Source organism: Alexandromys fortis, unplaced genomic scaffold (assembly GCF_014885135.2).
Source record: "Alexandromys fortis isolate MF-2015 unplaced genomic scaffold, M_Fortis_MF-2015_v1.1 scaffold_127, whole genome shotgun sequence".
Taxonomy (NCBI): Eukaryota; Metazoa; Chordata; class Mammalia; order Rodentia; family Cricetidae; genus Alexandromys; species Alexandromys fortis.
Window position 1 is genome coordinate 483,734 of NW_026068006.1, and position 17,481 is coordinate 501,214.

The window sequence follows — 17,481 nt, forward strand, 5'->3', positions numbered from 1 at the left end:
ATTATTATATATAGTACATATATATTCAGTGTTAAATATATAAAAATAACCTGGTCAGTTATTTTTGAATGTATATAATTTTGGGCTGACTACTTGGAATTGATCAAAGGATGGGGAGAAGGTTCTTCCCAGAGAAAGACTATGTCTCCTGTTCTCCTCTATCACCTGTAGTTCTTTGTCTAGGGTTGAGGCTCACAAGCCTTCCCCTTCCCCCTTCCCACATCTATCAGTATTGACATTTTTCAAGCCTTGTTTAGGTAATCATGGTGATGAGATCCCATTGTTGTAGTTTCTCCAACATTTCTAGGTGATACAATCTCACTACAAACTTCCTGTTCCTTGTTCTTACAATCTTTCTGCCCTCTCTTCTTTACTAATCTTTGAGCCATAGGTGCAGGAATTGTGTCTCAGCTGATTCTGAAAATCACCAGATCTCTTGTTTTCTGCTTTTTGATTGGCTGTGGTTTTCTATAGTGTCCTCTGCTGCAAAGTTTCTTTGATAAGGGGAGAGAATGGTTTTTAATCTGTGGTTTTAAAGATAAACATTTAGAATATAGTTAGGGATTATGCTGATTTAGAAGTTGTGGGTTCTCCTCTAAGATCTATGGCTTCTCCAGCTAGCCCCGGGTAGCTGTCTAGGTTTCCAGTGCCAGGCATGACTGCCCTATTACTCAACAGGCATTAAGTCCAATTAGAGAGCTGTTGGTTACAGCCAAGGTATGTGTGCCACTACTGAACCATTCAGGCTGTCTTCCTATCCTGGTCATTGTTATGATTCATGGATACCATAATATCATAGCTGGGCAAGACCTTAGTTTGTTTCACTAGCCTGGAAGCCTGCTTGGTACTTTCCAGTATATTGGATACTAGGTTCTGTATTAGATATTGGATTCTTTGGGGTAGGCTTGCACGTAAGGTCCAGCTCTCATCCTTGGCGTCTATACAGTGACTTCAGCAACTGGGATTTTTCTTCACTTAGTCACTTGGAGACAACCAAGGCCAGAATCAATAGCCTGTAATAGTCTCTGGGACAACCCTGACCAACAACTCAAAACTGTGTTGGTGTTGACTTCATGTTAGACAGTCTATGGCTCTTGAGGAACATTGTCAGCCCCGATGGTAAAGTTTGATTTAAAGTGTGTGTGTGTGTGTGTGTGTGTGTGTGTGTGTGTGTACAGACTTATATGCATTAGATATAATTTTAGATAAGTAACAATATTATTTCTTATGATTTTTTCAGACATACTATCATTTTACCCTCCTTCTGTATAAATCTCCATCCCATCTCCCTAATTAAATTCCACCCCTTCATATTTCCCATTTTCTTCACAAATCACTTGTGCCCTGTCAAATCACTTGTGTCTAGAGAGCCTTGAAATATCCTCATTTTGACTGAATAAGAGTCTTAGGGAATTGGATGTTTGGACAAGAGTCTTAAAATTCCTTAGGTGATTCCAATACGCAGCAAAGTTTAGGGGTAAAGACCATCATGAACTTGTCATTGAAAATGCAGTGAATAACTGTTTGAAACTGAAATTTTGAGTTACCAGATCCATTCTAGCAAGATTCATAGATGATTTACGTATATACCAACATTTGGGAGCTAGGGCTGGAGAGCTAACTCTGTCAACAAAGTAGCTGTCATGCAAACATGAGGCCTTGAGATTAAACCCAGGTACCCATTTGAAAGGCCAGGTGTAGAAATGTGTATTTGTAATGGTAGTGCTGGCTAGCTAGAGCAGTGGAATCCTAGTCCTAGATCCCAGTGAGAGACCCTGTCTCAAAAAACAAGGAGAATGAATGGTATCTAAAGAATGACATACAAGGTTGACCTCTGGCCTCCACATATATACCCATACATACACACACCTGCATGCGCACGCACATATATGCACACACTTGCGTACACACACCACATGCAATTTAAAAATACTATAGGTCCATTTATTATAAGTACCTTTGAGGTTATTATGGACACTCAAATGTGAGACACTCTGACCTAGGGCTATTATTACTATCCATAAGGACCCCACACGGATAGTCAACAGAGAGAGAGAGAAAAAAAAAAGAGGTGGTGCTAAAGAGATAGCTCAGTCACTGAAGAGTCTGCTGGGAAACATGAGGACCTGAATTCAGATGTCTAACATTCACATAAAAAGTCATGTGCAGTGACGTGTGTCTGTGAGTCCAGGGCTGGAAGGAAACAAAATAAGGGGAAATGCACAGGGGGGAAATAAGTTGACTTGAAAGTACACTCTCGCTTCTGCACGGGAGTGCCCTGAAACGGTGTAGAGAGAGGCGGCAGGAGAAACAGCTCAGAGGGGCAACTTCCACTGCGTAATTGCTAACAAGCCACAGGTGCCAAGCCCTAAGTGGATAATAGCCTCGTTTTGAGACGAGAGGGCAGAGGCAGAGGCTTCCTGAAGCTCAAACCATCTAGGTAAATCTATGAGCTTCGAGTTTAGTAAGAGACCCTGTCTCAAAAAATAAAAGTGGGGAACAATGGAAAAAAGATACTCTGCAAAGGCTTCCAACTCCCACATATGCATCAAAATGTGCACATGCACACACATGCACACATCATATAGACACCATATCACACACACACACAGTACAAAACACACAAAAATGTAACACTTGAGCTAAGAATTAAGTAATTCTACAACACAGATATGTAAGATTGAGTACTCTAAATGTTTCATCAGAGGAAAGGGTGCTCAGGTACCCATACTAAATCTATCACATAGAAGCTGAGTATGCGGTTTGTGCCTGTAATCCCAGCACTAGCGGGAGAGTGAGCTCAAGGCCACCATGCCCTCTATAGTGGACTCCAGCCTAGCCTGGGCTACAGTGTGAGACCCTGACATCCAGTTTGGCTGAGTAGGCTCAGGTTTGTTTTCTCCATCTGTCTCCGCTCTCTAAGTTCAGATCAGTCCACTCTCCTCTGTGATGAGAGGTTTATTCGATGTAAGGTATTTGAGGACATCACTGACTTTGCCCTATTAGATGCCAGAAGTGTCCCCAGTCAAGACAACCACAACGCTTCATCCACTGACATAAGCAGCCCTGGCTGTGGACCAGTCAGCTGAGAAATCATAGGAAAAGACTCCTGGAGAATGAAGATAGAGTCAGTGTTTGGGAGACTTTAAGGTTAGAATATAGACTTGAGTCTACTTGGATAGGCATGAAAATTCTAGGAAATTATAAAAATATATGTTATGATTTATGGAGAAAAAGTTGAACGTTTATAGAACTATTTGAATCCTATAAGACTTGAGTGTTTACAGTCACACATCAAACACATAAATCATTTAACTATTTTTTATTTAATTTTAAACTTTTCTTTGTGTGTATGTATGTGAGCCTGCGTGAGTCTATGTGCATGACACATTGCCGGAGCTCACAGAGGCCAGAAGAGGGCATCAGATCTTGTGAACCACCATGTGGACACCGAGAAGCAAACCTGGGTCCTCTGCAAGTGCAGTAGGTGCTCATAAAGGCTGAGCCATCTCTTCAGCCCTTATTTAACTTTTTGTAACTCGTTTTTTTTTTTTCAAGTGTAGAATGGGAATTTTCGGCATTACATGGAAAAATAAATGAGGTAATTGACATAATTTATACAGGACACTTGAAAACGTGTGGGACGTTTTAAGTAAAAACCGCAGTCTTCGTTAGCCTTGCTTATCAAAAATTAGGTGTTGTTTTGGTCTGAGCGATGTTTTTCATTATGAATCACTATTGAATCATTTGGTCCAAACTCTATCATAACTAAAAGGATGGTAACTACTGCAACTTCTTAAACTTGGATTAAACACTAATGAAACCACACTTGGAAACAAAATAAGGGGAAATGCACAGGGGGGAAATAAGTTGACTTGAAAGTACACTCTCGCTTCTGCACGGGAGTGCCCTGAAACGGTGTAGAGAGAGGCGGCAGGAGAAACAGCTCAGAGGGGCAACTTCCACTGCGTAATTGCTAACAAGCCACAGGTGCCAAGCCCCAAGTGGATAATAGCCTCGTTTTGAGAAGAGCGATGACAATTCTTTACCCATCATTCATTCCACGCACGCTTGTCATCTCTCACCGCACAGAGCGAGTTACCTTTCAGCGCACAGAGCGAGTTACCTTTTTATTAGTGGCTTTGGAAATACTTTCACAGGGAAGTAGCTGCAGCGAGCATACCTGCAGAACTGCCTGCGAGCCCACAGCGACTGAGTGCTGGCGGGGCGCCTGCCAGGAGAGGGAAACTGTGGATTGGGGACCTCTTTCCTTCCTACCCTCCTGCCTCTCCGGGACCCAAACGTCTTTGTCCTTCTCACTTTGTTGTCGCCTCCACCTCCCTGACCCTTCCCACCTCATCACTGTGAAATAGAAGACTGTCTGGCTTCAATATGAGACCCAGTTCATTTTGTTGGTTTGCTTGCTGAGCCAATATTAATTTTAAAGGAAGAATTTCAAATAGTTCACCTTGGCTGAGTTTTACAGACACGCTTATGGCAGAAGGCACAAGTGTCACCTCCTATGCCGCACAAAGAGAGACTGAGACTGCGGCTGTGTGGCAGGGCCACGGAAATGATAGAATTTGACGGCAGTAGTTGGCTGTTCTGGTTCACCTTCCCGCATGCGCCGCGAGCCAGGTCTCTATCTTGCTCTCCCAGTCTAATGGCTCCTGCTTTGCTCTTACCACACTCGGGAAACCTCTTTGAGAGGCTGGAGAGATGGCTCAGGGCTAGAGAGCACACACTGCTCTTCCTCAGCACCTGAATTCATTCTACAGCCACATCAGGTGACTTACAACTGCCCCTAACCCCGCTCTTAGGGATCTCACACCTCTGACCTGTGTGGGCGCTTGCATTTGTGAGCAGTACCCCTGCTACGCACACACACATAATTAAAATAATAAAAATTTATCTTTCACGTTCTCTTGACATTGCCCCTCAGTTCTTTCTACATTTGTCCCCATCTTTCCTGTCCTCTCCGCTGCTGCTTTATCAAGTTTGCATCCAAGCCTTCACCATGCGAACTTCTAAAGCCAGACGAGGACTTTTGATTCTTTTGGTGTTGGAGAGAACTCTCGCAGACTGTGTCCTTCTGTGGTGGGGGTGGGCAGTAAAGGACGGAATGTTCTTCTCTCAGTCGTACTTTTTCATATCATCATAATGGCAGCCATAATAGTAACTACCAAAGTTTCCAAAGTCTGTGTGTTTCTCTGTGCTCTCTCTAAAGCATTCACACATTTTTAAAATTGAAAACAGACTTTTTCACACAGTATATCCTGATTACAGTTCCCCTTCCCTCAGCTCCCAGTCCTTCCCTACTTCCTCTCCCATCTGGATCCACCTCTTTTCTGTCTCTCAATAGAAAACAAAAAAGCATCTAAAAGATAATAATAAATTATGATATAGTATAATAAAATAAGACAAAATAAAATACATCAGAACAGGGCAAAACAAACAAAATAAAAAGAGCCCAAAAAAGAGTACAAGAAACAGATATAGATGCATTGACATACTCATTGACACACTCAGGAATTCCATATAAACACAAGACCAGAAGCTGCAATATATGTTCAAAGGGCCTGAAGAGTAAAATAAATTAAAACTAAAAAGAATAAATTCTTAAAGAAATGAAAAACCCTGGCATGACATAATGAGACAAGAAACCTTCAAAAATACCGTTGTGTTTGTTTTCTGCTGGCCGTTTACTGCTGGACACGGCGCCTACCCTCAAGAGCAGTTTGTTTCCACAGGGAGACTCCCTTGGGAAAAACTAAATTTTCATTTGCAAGTGGTTATCAATTGGAGATAGCTTCTGGATTAGGGACCCGGGAGACGTATCCACTTCTCCTTCCAACTCTAGGACTCCATCTGGTGCAGGGCCATGGAGACCCTGTTAATGGTGCCTCAGTTTGGGTGAGTTTATATGTTCATTGGTCCTGTTGGGTTTAGGCCTGCTTTCCTTGGTGCCCTCAGCCCCTCTGGCTTTTACACTCCTTCTGCCTCTTCTTCCCCAGAGCTCTGAGGGGAGGGATTTGATGGAGGTATCCCATGGCTGAGTGTTACAAGGTCTCTCACTCTCTGCATACTGTCTCTGTGGGTCTCTATGTTTGTTTTTATCTGCTGCAAGAGGAAGTTTTCCTGATGATGGCTGAGCGAGTCACTGATTTATGAGTATAACAGAATGTCATGGGAGTCATTTTATAACTGTTTACAGCAATAAAACAGTAGTATTTAGTTTTTCTTTGGTTCCTGAGCTTTGTAGTCTCAGGTTCTTGGTCACCCAAGCATTGTTAGGCATGGGTTCCGTCTTGTGGAGTGGACCTGAAGTTAGATCAGATATTGATTGGTTACTCCCACAAACTTGCTGCTACCATTCCACTAGTGTATCTTAGAGACAGCATCCCGGGGTAAATCACAGGACCTGTAGCTAAGTTGGTGTTACATTTCTTCTTTGGTAATGTGCAGAGTGCCTGCCATTATTAAGAACACTAGTCCATAGTGGTAAGGGGTCTAGACAGGCTTCAGCATGAGTTCTCTGTGTTTAATGAGCTGTGTAGGTGCTGTCTTCACTAATGGGGACTTGCTGTCAGTTTATTGGGAGCAACCTATAGCCTAGGCTATTTGGGACTTCCCATGGGACCTCTTTGGCCAACAACTCAATTAGATGCAATAGGAAGCCTTATTTGGTGAGAAGAGATGTCAAGTTGGGAATCTGTCTCTTACATTATTTGGTGATTTTATTTAGATGGGCTTCATATGTGTGTGTGTGTGTGTGTAAAACACAAGCTTCTATTGTATTAAGTTTCCATACCACCACTCAAATGGCCCTTAATTTTAGCTGTCTCTTCCATATTCCCTCCCTTGTCCTCCTCTTTCCTCTCCCTCCCTGTTTGAACCTCACATTCCAGTCCCCCCACACCTGTTCACCCATAACTACATATTCTAGTCCACTTCTTAAGAAGATCTATCCACCCTTGCCCTCATGCCCTACTCTATACCTAACCTCTCTGGTTCTGTGGATCATAGCTTGGTTTTCACTGATTTAACAGCATCTAAGAAAATACAGAGCAGATCTGTTTTTCTGTATTTTTTTCTAGTTCTATTCATTTGCCTGCAAATTTCATGATTTCATTTTTTTGATGCCTGAGTAATATCCCATTATGTAAATGTGTTACATTTTCTTTATCTATTCTTCTGGAATGTTGTTTCAAGGTTCTAGCTATTATGAATAAAGCCCAGTGAACATGATTGAGCAAGTGTCTCTATGGTAGGATGGAGCATCCTTCAGGTATCTGTTCAGAATCTATATGACTAGGTCTTGATCAATGCTCATCTTCCTGATGAACTACAACACTGATTTCTATAGTGGATGTACAAGTTTGCACACTTACCAGCAGTGTATGAATGTTTTCATAACTCCATATCCTTGCCAACATGAGTTGTCACTTGTGTTATTAATATTAGCCATTCTGACAGGTATAAGATGGAATCTCAGAGTTTTTTTAATTTGTGTTTCCCTGATGGTCAAGGATGGTTGAACATTTCTTTAAGTGCTTCTCAGTCATTTAAGTTTTCTCTTTTGAGAATGCTCCATTTAGTCTGTATATAATTTTATTTGGGTTGTTATTTTCTTGATATCTAGTTTTTTTGTGTTCTTTATATATGTTGGATATCAGCCCTCTATTGAATGTAGAGTTGGAAAAAAAAATTTTCCCTGTCACTTTGTCCAAATGGCAGTGTTCTTTGTTGTGCAGAAGCTTCTAGATGTCATGAGGTCCATTAATTTATTGTTAATCTTAGTGCCAGTGCCTATACTAATGGTGTTCTGTTCAGAAAGGCTTGACCTGGACAAATGAGTTCAAGGTTATTCCCTACTTTCCCTTCTATAGGTTTAATACATCCAGTTTTAAATTGAGGTCTTTGATCCAGTTGGAGTTGAGTTTTATCAGGGTTATAGGTATGGATCAATTTGAATTCTTCCACATTAATTGCTTGGTTAGAGTTACCCCAAGAAGTTTTATATTTTTAAGTGTATTGTGAATTTCTTTCTCAGTCACTTTGTCATTTGGATATAGAAAGGCTACTGATTTTGTGAGTTAATTTTGTATTCTGCTACTTTGCTGAAAGTGTATGCCAGCTGTAGGAGTTTTCTGGTAGGTTTTTAGAATCACTTAAGAATACTGTCATATCATCTGCAAATAAAGATACTTTGACTTCTCCCCCTTTAAATTTGTATCCCCTTGATCTTCTTCAGTTGTCTTTTTGCTCTAGCTAAGATTTCAAGTACTATATTGAATAGATATGGAAAGAGTGGACAACCTTGTCTTGTTTCTGATTTTAGTGGAAATTGCTTTGAGCTTCAATTAATGGTGGCTATTGGTTTACTATAAGTTGCTTTTATTATGTTGGGATATGTCCCTTATGTCCCTAGTGTCTCCAGGGCTTTATCATGAAAGGGTCTTGGATTTTGTCAGTGAACTTTTCTACATCTAATGTGATTTTTGTCTTTCGGTCCCTTCATATAGTTGATTATATTAATTGATTTTTGTATGCTGAACCATTTTTGCATCTCTGTTGGGAAGCCAAATTGATCATGGTGGATGATCTCTTTAATGTATTTCTAGATTTAGTTTGCAAGTGTTTTATTAAGAATTTTCCATCTATGTTCCTAAAGAAAGCTGGTATGTAATTCTCTTTCTTTGTTGGGTCTTTATGTGGTATAGGTATTAGTAACTGTGGCCTCATAAAATGAATTAGAGTGTTCGTTCTGTTTCTATTTGGTGAAATAATTTGAGAACTCTTCTTTGAAAGTCCTGTAGAATCCTGTGCTAAAACCATCTAACCCTGTGGGGTTTTTGTTGTTGTTTGTTTGTTTTTGTTTTTTTGTTGTTTTTGGAATACTTTTAATGGCTGCTCTATTTCACTAGTGGTAAGTTTCAAACCTAAGACAAATGACTGAGGTATATATTTAACATATCTAAGGTAGATCTGGCCACCAGGTTCTTCAAACATCCCCCACTCTTTACCTGCTATAGGGTATGGTTTACATACCCTACCCTGAAGTCTCTAGCCCAGGGGTTCAACTGACCTTCCCCCATGAGTTCTTCCCCATATAATCCAGACATTTTGATTACTTTTGGCTTCCGGGCTGCTGCACCTGGCTCTGGTCTCCCCCTCTTTCTTCCCTTCTCCCTCTTTCTCACCTGGGCCAACTCAGCCTGATCATATCCACTCTGGACTCTCCCAGATGTCCCTGCCTCTGACTATGCTCTCCCACATATCTGTAATAAATGTTCTTCTCCACCATACTAAGCAACAGTCATGTCCTTTCCTTTCCTTTTTATTTCATTTTTTATTCAACTAGAAGCTATAAGTCTCTTTAAGCTGTTTATTTGATCTTAATTTAACTACAGTAAGTGGTACATATTAACAAGATTATCTGTTTCGTTTAGATTTTCCAATTTGGTTGAGTGGAGCTCTTAAATTGCATCCTAATTACTCTCTGGTTTTCCTTGGTGTCTGTTCTTATGCCCTGCTTTTCATCTCTAATTTGGTTAATCTGGATCCTCTCTCTCTCTCTCTCTCTCTCTCTCTCTCTCTCTCTCTCTCTCTCTCTCCCTTTTAGTTAATTTGGATCTGGATTTGTCAATCTTACTGATTTTCTCAAAGAACCAACTTTTTGTTAATTGATTCTCCATACTGTTTTGTTTGTTTATATTTTATTGATTTCAGCCCTAAGTTTGTTAATTTCTTGTCTACTCCGTTGGGGTGTAATTTCTTCTTTCAGGTGTGAAGGAAGAAAACTTCTCAACCGCTCTCAGATGTGCTGTTAAGTTTCCAGTGTGATATTTCTCCATTTTTAATGTAGCCTTTTGCTGCTGAGAGTTTGCTCCTTAGAACTGTCTCTATTGTATCCCATATGTTTGAGGATATTGTATACTCATTTTTATTCAGTTCCAGGAAGTTATTTCTTTCTTAATTTCTGTCTTGATCCCCTTTTCATTTGGTATCAAAATTTTCAATTATTCCATTTTCATGAATTTGTAAGTTTTCTGCTGCTGATGAGATCCAGCTTTAATCCATGATAGTCAAATAGGATGCAGAATGTTATTTCAATCTTCCTGTATCTATTGAGACTTTCTTTATATCTGAGCATGTGGTCAATTCTGGAGAAAGTTCCCTGAACTTCTGAGAAGAAGACACATTTTTTTTGTGTGTTTGAGTGAAATGTTCTGTAAATATCTATTAGGCCCATTTGAACCTAATATCAGTTAGCTCCAGCATATCTTTGTTTAGTTTTTGTCTGGATGTCATGCCCATTGATGAAACTGAACTATTGAAATCACTATCAGTGTGTAAGGGCCAGTATGTGATCTAAGCTGTAGCAGTGTTCTCTTCTATGAACTTGAGTGCCCTTGTGTTTAGTGCATAGATGTTAAAAATTGTAATACCCTCTTGGTGGATTTTTCCTTTGATGTGTATGTGATGTCCTCTATTGATTCTGATTAGTGTTTGTATGAAGTCCATACTTGCAGATATTAAAATGGCTACACCAGCTTGCTGTTTGGGTCCATTTGCTTGGAATGTCTTTTTCCATCCTTTTGCCCTAAGATGATATCTATTCTTGCTGCTAAGGAATGTTTCTTTTTTTTTTTTTTCATTTTTTGAGACAAGGTTTCTTTGGAGCCTGTCCTGGAACTCCCTTTGTAGACCAGGCTGGCCTCGAACTCACAGTGATCCACCTGCCTCTGCCTCCTGAGTGTTGGGATTAAAGGTGTGTGCCACCACCGCCCAGCTAAGGAATGTTTCTTGAATGCAGTGCTGTAGGAACTCCTTCAGCCAATAACTTTTAAGATACAAGCCCACTTTGGACATGGTCTCATGAACTATAAATTCAGACAAAAAGCATGTGCCATCCACTTGACTGCTGGATTCAATTCAGTTCCCAGTGAACACAGAGGACTGCAGATAGCTACTCTTTCTGTGAGTTTATCCCAAGGGGAAAAAAACTCCATTTTGGGCTATAGTAGAGCTCTTTTGTATTGGTGTCCAGTGTGGAGGCCTGAACACACACCCCTGAGATTAAGAGTCTCATGCTCTACCAACTGAAGATTCTACCAATATCTTTCAGAGTCCAAGATGACTTGCCAAGAGTTTTAGCTACTTATCTGTTATTACACCCAAAAATCCAGAAAATACTCTATACCCAAATGGATATAAAACATGTTAATGGAAACCTATAGGTATAAAAGCTTTAAAAGAAATTAAGTAAGCAGTAGTATCTTATGGCACACATTCACCATTTGTTAGGGAGATGGTAAAGATATGGGCTTCAAGCAATGAGGTTACTCCACATGATTGGCTTCAATTATTCTCAGCAGTGCTAAAAGATGGGCCACAGTTACAGTGGAAGTGCTATTGGAGAGAGGAGGCTAAAGCCCTGGGACAGCAAGATAGAGTCAAAGGATTTGAGGCTCTTAAAGATCAAATTCTTGGCAAGAACCATTATGCTGATCCATAGAGTCAAGCTATTTACAATGAACACTTCTTGGTCATAGGCCATACATCAACCTTGAATGCTTGAGACAGGAAGAAGAATTGGAGATATACTAAGGTCATACAAGACCCAAGAGAACCCTTTAGTGAAGTTTTACAAAGGTTAACTGAAGCTGTACAAATAGGGGTAAAAGATCCAGAAGCTAGACAAGTACTTTTGAATCTTGGGCTTTTGAAAATACCAACTTAGAATGCAAAACAATACTTGAGTCTTAAATGTCAGATCAGTATCAATAGATGAAAGGAACCTACACATAGTCAGTGTTGAGTCATTTGACTATAATACTGAGGCTTGGGTAGGAGAAGCAATTTCCAAAGGTACATCAAAATGCCAGATGTTTTAATTGTGGTAGAATAGGACATCTGAGAAGGCCTTCCTAGAAATAATGTTTCTAGGAAAATAGAAGGTTTCATTATTTTGGATTATGTAGGAGATACAACAAAGGCCAGCATTAGACCAATGAATGTAGATCAACAAGAGGCAAACAAGGCAACTCATTTCCATGGGGAAACTCCTTGGGGGCCTCTCGCAGGCCCTCAGGTGAAATGTGGTTCAGTTACTCCCAGTCACTGTGGAGGACATGTCTCCCCAGTGCATATTGTAAAAAAAAAAAAAAATACTGTTCTGGACAATGGAATAAACATGGAGGATAAATCAAAAATTCCAGTAGAAAATAGGAAATGTATATTTCAGCAGACTTCAAGCAAGATCATTTATATGATCAAAGACCAAAACTGAGAGTATGAATAAATAACGTGGTAATCGAAAGATTACTGGACATGGTTGTAGGTGTGACTATTATTACTCCAGAATCTTGACAGCCTAATTGGCCACTCCAGGAGGCAGATGTTCAATTCCTAGGAATTAGGACCCCTTTTCAAGTAAAACAAAGTACAAGATGGGTTAAATTCATAGGGCCAAAGGGACAGAAAGGAAGGCTGAGGCCATATGTGGCTAATATAGCAATGAATCTATGGTGTCATGATCTGTTGCAGAAATGGAAGACCCATTTTAACATCTTGCAGTCTCAGAAATGGATCATAAACCAATTCATGTTTCTTAGAAAGACATTGTAAAAAAAAAAACAAAAACCAGTCACCAGCCATTCAGGCTATACTAAAACACAAAACAACTAGCAAACCTTCAGAGGTACCAATGGCCCTACCTTTAAAATGGTTAACTAACAAACTAATATGGGTTAAACATTGGCTTTTAACAGAAAAGAAACCGCAGGCTTTAGAACAGCTGGTACAGGAATGAGTAGATGTTCACCATGTTGAGGAATCAACTATCCCTTGGAATTCTCCTGTGTTTGTTCTTAAAAAGAAATCTGGAAAATGGAGTATGATGACAAATCTAAGAGCTGTTAATAAGGTGATTCAACCAATGGGCCCTCTACAATCTGGAATTTCTTTGCCTTTTCTATTGGCTAAAGGATGGTCTCTTACAGTTATTGGTTTAAAAGATTGTTTCTTCACTTAAAAAAAAAAAACAGAGAAAAAATTCCTTAAGTGTGCATACTTAAAATAATTCTCAGCCTACAAAGAAATATCAGTGGAGGGTCCTTGCACAGGAAATGTTAAATAACCCCAGCCTGTGACAATAATGGGATCCTCTACATTCTATATTGATGTAAATAAGTCAGGAAAAGTAGGTTACAAATCAGGAGATTTAAGTAAAGTGGAACAAGTTCTTATGATTCTGTCCAAAATTCAAAATTATATGCTATTCTCATGGTACTATGGGATTTTAAAGAACCTCTCAATATAGTTACTGATCCATAATATGCAGAAAGAATTGTTTTGTATATTGAAAGCACTGAATTTATACCAGATAATACAGAATTGACTTTATTATTTATTTGGCTTTAAGATACAGTCAAGAATAGGCTTTTTCCCATATACATAACACACATCCAATCCCATAGGGGTCTGCCAAGTCCTCTAGCACAAGGTAATGCAGAAATTGATTAAACAAATCAGACAGATTATAATGAATGCAGACAGCTTTAATGGGGAAATAGACTTACAGAACCACCGTTCCCACGGAGACCAGGAAAGCAGAAGCAAGCGCTGCGAGCACGCTCGCCAGCTTTATAGGTAAACATTAGCCCGAGGCGAACACGCCCCCTAAGGGGCAGGACTTATCCTTACAAATTATTCATTGTAAATGTGTTGAAGGTCTCAGAATTTTATCAAAAAATCATATCAGTAGCAAAGCTTATAAAAAGTTTTCTATTACATGGTAACAAGTAAGGAGATTATAAGGAGATATCCTAATTGTTCTTTATGTAACCAAATATTGCTGCTTGCAAGGAGTAACCCAAAGGGTACTCAAAGGAATAAAATCTGGCAGTTGGATATGTTCTATTTGTAGAATTTGTAAAATTTAAATATGTACATCACACCATTGACACCTATACAGGTTTTCAATGGGCAACTGCTTTGAGTTCAAAAAAGGCTGATTAAGTAATCACAAATTTACTAGACGTTATGGCCATCATGGGTATACCTGCAGAAATAAAGACTGTAAATTGTCCAGTATATGTCTCTAAGAAAATAAAACAGGTTTTTTTGCTTATTATAATATAAAACATTACAGGTATAATCTCACAATCTCACAGGTTAGGCAGTTATAGAAAGATCACTTCAAACTATAAAGGATACATTAAACAATCAGAAAGGGATAAAAGAAATACCCCCTGAAATAGATTGCACGATGCTTTATTAGCTTTGAATTTTTTAATGCTAATGAGAAAGGAGCAATGACTATAGAGAGACACTGGATAATAGAAAAAAAACTTCTGAATTAAATCAGCTGACATATTTCAATGATGTTTTAATATCAGAATGGAAACCAGGAGATGCCCTACATTGGGGAAGGGGTTTTGCTCTTGTTTCCACAGGAGAAAAAAAAAGATATGAACACCATCAAAATTAATAAAGATGTGACTTGAAAAAGAGAAACCTCCTGATAAAAAGAAATGACAGCTCATCCACAGAGGTAACAATCATACAGGTGGTAAGGAAAACTCATAAGGGTTGGGGAAAATTTCTGCTTTTATCTTTGCAGGAAAATACCCATCTGTAGCAGCCTCATGGTGATATACAGATTAAGAGAAATGGGTTAAATTAATATGTAAAAGTTAGCCAGAAATACACTTAAGCTATTGGCCAAACAGTATTCCAAATAATATGGTTTCTGTGTAATTATTTTGATTCTGGGCAGCCAGGAACAAACAAGTGGGCTTTTGCTACACTTACTGGTAACTTAAAATCTTGTTCTCCTGAGCAGCTGAGGGTGAGGAAGAATGCATTATGCTCTAGATTATTTTTCTTTTTACTTTTGAAAACTCATTGCACCAAGATACAAGTAGAGAAAATTAACTAAAAAATCAAAAACTTGAGCTCATTCTAGCATTTAAATGATTTCTATCTTGAGACAATCACAGGTTTTAATATTTTCATATCTGTGTGTCATGAGATGAGGTCAAGTGAATTATGAGACCTTGTTAGCCTATTTGCTCGCTAGTCCTCTCTCTCTCACACACACACATAATCCTCATCTATCTAACAGAAATGCAGCTCATCTTAAACAAGATGTGTTAAGTTAGTGCTCAGAAACAAGTGTAAGTTACTTTCAGATTTGTTCCAACTGTTTTCTAAACAGAGGTGTCAACATTCATACACAATGAATATATCCCCATGAGAGTAAATCACTAATTTATCTAAACATGAAGTTGTATTGATTGCTTCCACAATCTCTAATAAAGCATTCCAAAACCATGACAGCTATAGATTAAATTTTTCATCTTCCCCAAATGTTGGAGTAAGTCTGTTTGTTGGTTCCCAGTTACTTAGCCCTGAAATAAACTCATGGCCCATTAGCTCTAGTTTCTTATTGGCTAACTCTTACATTTTAATTTAATCCATCTCCATTAATCTGTGTATCTCCACGTGGCTGTGGCTTACTGGGTAAAGTTCCCTCCTGCTCCAGTGGGGCTACATGGCTTCTCTCTAACTCTGCATCCTTTTTCCCAGCATTCAGTTTAGTTTCTCCCACCTACCTCTATTCCCTGTGCAGGCCCAAGACAGTTTTCTTTATTAATTAACCAATCATATTCACAGCCTACAGAGGGGAATCCCACATCACCCAACTATTCATATGCTAAAGATTTGACCCACAAGGTAGTGCTATCAGAAGATGAGGGAACCTTTAAGAGGTGGGGCTGTGAGAGAGGAAGTAGATCGGTGGAGGTGCACCTCCAGAGTAGAGTATCAGATTTTAGTCTTCCCATTTTTTCCCTTGTTTCTGGCCCTGCCATGTGCTCCCACCATGATTTATTGCTTTGTCACAGGCGCAGAGTGACAGGGCCAATGGGTCATGGGCTGGAACACCCTAAGCTGTGAGCCAGAACACAGCACTTCTCCTCCCACGCTGTTCATCACAAGTTTGACTACCACAAGGACCAGATCATTAAACAAGCAGAAAGATCAAGCACGGAGGTGAATACAGGTGCCATAGAATCTCTGCCTTCAGTCCACACTTCAACACTGTTCATCATTCTATATGATAAACATATATGTTTATAGACAGGCAAACACCAGTATCAAAAGAGACACATTCTCTCAACTTCTTTTCAAACTAAAATTACATTTGATATTTTGAAAATTATAAGTCTTCAATCTGCACACAATATTAGCAAGCAGAAACTTAAAGTAGCATCAGGCATGTGATTGGTGTAAATTGGCTAGCCAAGGACCAACAGAGACTTAAAATGAACTTAGAGTCAAGACAGAAACACAAAACTTTGACATTATAATCACAAGTAAAAGTTGGTACATGATTTGTCTCAAGAAACTTTTTAATTTACTATTAAGAAAAATTTCCATAATATAAAACAAAATTTATATAGAAACATATTAAGTTTAAAATTCATGTTTGTCAACTGAAATGTCAACTTAATCTTTGAGTCATTGGCTTTGTTGAGGTAAATTTACATACAGTAAAATAAACATGCATAAACATTCTTCCGTTACTGTGACAAATGCATACACCGGTGCAAGTTCCACTTTAGTGACAGTTGTAAATTTTCCATTCTGTCAGAAATTCCACTTATGTTCATAAGCACCTAATTCCTGTCCACCCCAAGGAAGACACTTTGTTATGAATCCTGACACCACAGAACGGTCCTGCCTGTCTTAAAGCCTCATCATGGAGTCACATGGCTAAGCCTTCTTTTATTTGGCATCTCTTGTTCAATATGGTCTTGAAATTCATAGATGTTACTGAGTGTGCTCAGTAGTTCATTTCTTTTTATTACCAATTTATATATCATATGAATAGCCTGTTACATATCTATTCTTAAACTGATGGATAGTTGGATTGTTTCTGGTTTGGAAAGCATATAGACATTACTACAAAGATGTTGAAATAGGAAGCGGCGGGGCTGCGTCCCCAACACCCCGGCCGCTTGGCTAGCTCATGCCCGAAATAACAACACACAAACTGTATTCATTTAACTGCTTGACCCATTTCTATCTAGCCTCTTCTAGGCTAATTCTCACATATTAATTTAGCCCATTTCTTTTTTTTTTAAAAGATTTATTTATTTATTAAGTATACAATGTACTGCTGGCAAGGAAGGTACCAGGTCTCATTACAGATGGTTGTGAGCCACCATGTGGTTGCTGGGAATTGAACTCGGGACCTCTGGAAGAGCAGCCAGTGCTCTTACCCTCTGAGCCATCTCTCCAGCCCAATTTAGCCCATTTCTAATCATCTGTGTAAGCACCCCAAGGTGCGCTTACCGGGAAGATTCTAGCCTCCGTCCATCATGGTGTCTCTGCTCCAGAGAGCAGAGCTGTTCGGTCCCTCTGGAAGCAGAGCAGAGTCTGACCTCACTTCCTCTTCCGCCCAGCATC